This window comes from Poecilia formosa, unplaced genomic scaffold (assembly GCF_000485575.1).
Source record: "Poecilia formosa unplaced genomic scaffold, Poecilia_formosa-5.1.2 Scaffold685, whole genome shotgun sequence".
Lineage (NCBI taxonomy): Eukaryota > Metazoa > Chordata > Actinopteri > Cyprinodontiformes > Poeciliidae > Poecilia > Poecilia formosa.
In genome coordinates, this window is record NW_006800624.1 from 72,710 (window position 1) to 78,250 (window position 5,541).

Here is a 5,541-nt window from a genome sequence, read left to right on the forward strand (position 1 = left end):
ACGCACGCACGCACGCACGCACGCGCGCACACACACACCAACCAAGTTAGTTTACTACATTACAGGGCTGGCTTTCCGCTCTGTTAAGACTCTGGTTGAGCTTTATATGATCTTTGTGTCTTAAGGGATTCATAATGTTTATTAATAATGAGGACCTTCACAGCATCAAGATCTGTAATACTCAGTCTCCTCCATGTCCTTATGAAATTATAAAGTAATCTAAGCTGCCATGTTTCAGTGACAAAGATTCTGACAAGGTTTATTGTGCAAGAGGTGAGGATACAAAAACTAATTTAGGAGACAAAGTCTCAGAGCTACAAGTTCTAGACTCTGATGATGTCAAAAATATCATTGTAGCAGCATAAATGGTACGCTGCCACTTTCAGGTCAATTTTGGCTGCTGCATATAAGCAAGCCTTCACCTGTCATGAGGCTGCTTGCGTCATAACGTCAACTCAATCTGCTTCCTTTGTCTGCACCGTGCTGGCTAAGCGTGGCTGTTTTATCTTTCTTTGTCAGCTTTAATAGTAGTTAATGCTAACTGGTCTATCTGCTTAGTCTCCTTTGCTGCACCTCCAATATCTGGACCGATCTGTCTGTTCATTTGTTTGCTGACAGGAAGGTAAGGGCCATCGTGGCTAGGCAACATTTACCCCATGTAAACAAAACCTTCACATAGCGTTTTTTACAGTTTACATCTAGGTGGAATTGAGGATCTGGTTATTTGGCAGTGCAGTCATTTATCAGGTCACAGGTAAGCAGCTGCTGCAAGTTATGTTTTTGTTAGCAGTTGTATTAATAATTTGCTCTATTCTTTTTAGCCTTCTGACTCATCAGCATTGCACCTGGAGTGACACTTGCTGCTGTTTTGCCTACTTATAAATTGTTTTAAAAGACTAATCTGCACTTTCCCTGCTGCCGGGAGCATTGATGGCAATACTAAGGGGATAAAGTGCAACATTGTAGAGCTATTGTATCACTATTTTACTTGTATTTCATTTTTTTGGCTTTCTTTTAGGGACTGAGGCTTCTGTGGTGGCGGTGGTGACCCCTGGTGGCGGTGTCTTGTCTTGTGCGTTTTGTTGGAGCACCTTTTTCTTTCTTTGTTTGCCGTGTTTTTGTAGTGTCCAGGGTGGTCCCCTTTTTCTGCACTGGATGTTGCCCCTTCCCTCACTACTTCCCCCATCGGTAAGCCTCAGTTTCCTTTGAAATTTAAACATTTTATCATAAATCTTGTCAAATGCATTCACTGTTTTAACCATTCAATTTCAGATTATTGGAAATTTAAAATATATTGAAGTTTAATACATTTTTGTAGAACCTTCTGAATCTTGTCTCCTCATTTCCAGCAGAACTTACCTGTGTCCTTACTACATTACATTTTCCTGGAGGTATTCCAGGTGGCGTTGTTGGTCATTGTAACATTTTATGTTCTATATTTGGGTTCATAATAAAAAGAAAATCCCCCCCCCAGGTTGCCACATCATCATCAATTTGTTCTCATTTCCTCATGTAAACTTGCAGCCAAGATGGCAGTGGAATCAGACTCATTAAAAAAATTAACATTTTACATCTGAGTGAAGACTGAGCAATGATATTAGGTGATTTTAGATGGTTTATTGTTGTTTTTCTCTTTTTACAAAAGCAAGTTATGTAAAACCTACAAAAATCCTTTCAACATTTCTCTTCTCTGTTGACCACGGCGATTAACGTCCAAACATTTAAAGATGATTTTACCGACATGATTGAAACAGAAAATGTAATGTACTTACACAGTAGGCACAGCACACAGAGCAATGTGTGGTCCATGTTTAAATCCAGAAATAAAATGTTTCTGCTCCTCTGTGAGCTCCAGAAATTCTGATGTTTGTCACAAGAGAAAGGCTGAAACTAGCAGAATGAGTAAGACGTGAAAAATAGTCGAGGGTCGTCTTCATAGAACATCCGCCCTTGTGGTTCCTTCTTTTGAGGAAACTATTAATGTCTCCAACCTACAGTTCCTGTTTTGACTGATAATTTCCTTTATTTGCCACCACAAACACAAGCTACTTATTTAGCATTCTTTGCACACACCACGTCATTAAAAGTGGTACTAAAACTAGAGCTGGTGAGATTTTGTAAAAAAAAAATATATATTACATGCCGTAAGAAAAACATAATTTGAAAAACGGTCTTACGTGAGGAATGAAGCTTTACTGTGGTTATTTAAATTAGCTTTAATAATTTGTGGCAACATTCTAACCTGCTTCTAATAAAAGTGTCTCTTATTGTTTTCTGTGTACTTTCCCTGACAAAGAATAGAACTTGACTCATAGTGGATTTTTGATAACTGATGAAATTCACACCTTTTTTTCCCTCTTTCTGTTTAGCTCTTGGTGAAGGCGGACATTTTTTTTCCCTCCGTTTCCTCCCTTCCTGTCCTGTTTTTCTGCTGTCTATCTCCATTTTTTGGAATCTTTTTGCACATATTCCAAATCTACAAATTATGTATCTGGTCAACTGATCTCTCAATGCGATTGATGAACAAGAANTAAAGTAATCTAAGCTGCCATGTTTCAGTGACAAAGATTCTGACAAGGTTTATTGTGCAAGAGGTGAGGATACAAAAACTAATTTAGGAGACAAACTATCAGAGCTACAAGTTCTAGATGAACATTCAGATTACAGCTCCTCTGATGAAGATGTCAAAAATATCATCAGTTTGTTCTCATTTCCTCACATAAACTTGCAGCCAAGTTGGCAGTGGAATCAGACTCAGTGAAAAAATTAAACATTTTACATCTGAGTGAAGACTGAACAATGCTATTAGGTGATTTTACATGGTTTATTGTTTTTCTTTCTTTTGCAAAACCAAGTTATGCAAAACCTACAAAAATCCTTCTTAGTCCTCAAAAACAGTGATTATTATAGAGTAATGACTTTCTATACATGTCAAATGCTGAACATCTAAAATTCTATACAGACACTCAAAGGAGTTTTTGACTAGGCCCATAGTGTGAAGGTATTAAATACAAATTGTATCTGTTGAAACAATCTGCAGCAAACTAAACAACCAACCAACATTCAGCGTTTCTCTTCTCTGTTGACCATGGTGATTAACGTCCAAACATTTAAAGATGATTTTACCGACACGATTCAAACAGAAAATGTAATGTACTTACACAATACTCCCAGCACACAGAGCAATGTGTGGTCCATGTTTAAATCCAGAAATAAAATGTTTCTTCTCCTCTGTGTGTTCCAGAAATTCAGATGTTTGTCACAAGAGAAAGGCTGAAACTAGCAGAATGAGTAAGACGTGAAAAATAGTCGAGGGTCGTCTTCATAGAACATCCGCCCTTGTGGTTCCTTCTTTTGAGGAAACTATTAATGTCTCCAACCTACAGTTCCTGTTTTGACTGATAATTTCCTTTATTTGCCACCACAAACACAAGCTACTTATTTAGCATTCTGTTCACACACCACATGTCATTAAAAGTGGTACTAAAACTTGAGCTGGTGAGATTTTGTATAAAAAAAATATATATTACATGTCATAAGAAAAACATAATTTGAAAAACGGTCTTACGTGAGGAATGAAGCTTTACTGTGGTTATTTAAATTAGCTTTAATAGTTTGTGGCAACATTCCAACCTGCTTCTAATAAAAGTGTCTCTTATTGTTTTCTGTGTACTTTCCCTGACAAAGAATAGAACTTGACTCATAGTGGATTTTTGATAACTGATGAAATTCACACCGTTTTTTCTCTCTCTGTTTAGCTCTTGGTGAAGGCGGACATTTTTTTTCCCTCCGTTTCCTCCCTTCCTGTCCTGTTTTTCTGCTGTCTATCTCCATTTTTTGGAATCTTTTTGCACATATTCCAAATCTACAAATTATGTATCTGGTCAACTGATCTCTCAATGCGATTGATGAACAAGAATACTGGGCACAGGAGAGCCCTCTTGTCCTGTGGGGACGCACCCGATGGGATACACCCTGGATTTATTCATGATAACAGGATTTCTGCTGTTTGGAGCTTGTGGATTCTTGGCATATCAACAAATTTGTGACGGACTTGGCCGAACTAGTGAACACTCGTTTTTGGTGTGAATAGAGATGCAAGTTGGATGTGAGTCTTGCTGAGACTCGCAGACCAGCTGAGGACTCCAATACTCACTAGCTGGATGGAATCAATCTTGAAGAAGTTGCTAGTTTCGGTTCAGTGGAACGACCAAACTAATTTGGATAATTGGGAACTGAGATGTATCGGAGAGACTTTATGGGAAGATTGAAAATCTACCCGATCTAAGACACTCTGTATCTGAGTTGGCTTGGAAGGGCTGAATATTTCAGATCTCCATGATTCCATGATTCTCCAGATTCTCCATGAAGCACTCCTGTCACCTCCTTTCACTCATGTCTTTGTTTTGTCTGAATGTTGCAATGTGCCCTAATGTGTCCATTCTTCTTGTCATGTCATTTTCCCATCCATCCATTTTCTGTACACTCTTGTCCCTTAGTGGGGTCAGGAGGGGTGCTGGTGCCTATCTCCAGCTAACATTCCAGGTGAGAGGCGGGGTCACCCTGGACAGGTTGCCAGTCTGTTGCAGGGCAACACAGAGACTGACGGGACACACAACCATACACACACACACTCACACCTAGGGACAATTTAGAGAAGCCAATTGACAGTCATGTTTTTGGAGGGAGGAAGCCAGAGTACCCGGAGAGAACCCAAGCATGCACAGGGAGAACATGAGAACATGCAAACTAATTGCAGAAAGAGCCCAGGCCAGGAATTGAACCCAGGACCTTCTTCCTGCAAGGCAACAGCTCTACCATCTGTGCCACTGTGCAGCCCCCAGCTGGTCATTCTCCCTTTTCATTGTATTCATTACTTGTCAGAAACTGGTGTACTCATTACTCGTACAAATTTAGAACATACTTAGGAAGTCCAGAGAATATCTACGTATAATTATCTATCAACGCAGAACAAGGATTAGAACAAACTTAAAATCCAGCAACTCAAACTTATACCTATCCAGAAAAAGGAATTAGAACAAATTTAGAAACCTGACTCTTGTTTTCTGTGTACTTTCCCTGAGAAAGAATAGAACCTGACTCATAGTGGGTCTTTGAGAACTCTGATGAAGTTCATACCTTTTCTTCTGTCCTTCCTTTCTCCGTTCCCCGTCTAAAACGAAGAGACAAAATTATCTGGCACAGAAAGACGATTATTTTCAGACACTGGAATTAAGCGCAAACTGTACCAACTTTCAGAAGAATCAACTTCATGACAAACCTTGGATGCACTTTGTTTTAGCCCTGAAGCAAAATGAAATGTTTGCAACATTTCAATGATTTTACGAGTTTTTAAGAGACAGGACAACTTGTATAACTAAATGAACAACAACAGTGCAAGTTTTACCTTGGTAACATACTTTGAATCATTCTAATCTTGTTAAACATTATTTCCTAAAAGAAAAATGCATGTTGTAGTCAGTGTTTTCCAACAAAAAAGGACTTTACAGCACAGTAATTGTTCCTAGAAAGATTGCACTC

At 38.8% G+C, this 5,541-nt stretch overlaps 1 protein-coding gene across 1 annotated transcript in view; it reads right to left on the bottom strand.

Moving 5' to 3' along the window:
- LOC103130858 (uncharacterized) overlaps positions 1-5,541 on the bottom strand; it is a 25,356-nt gene that overhangs the window by 4,745 nt on the left and 15,070 nt on the right. The window lies entirely within an intron of this gene.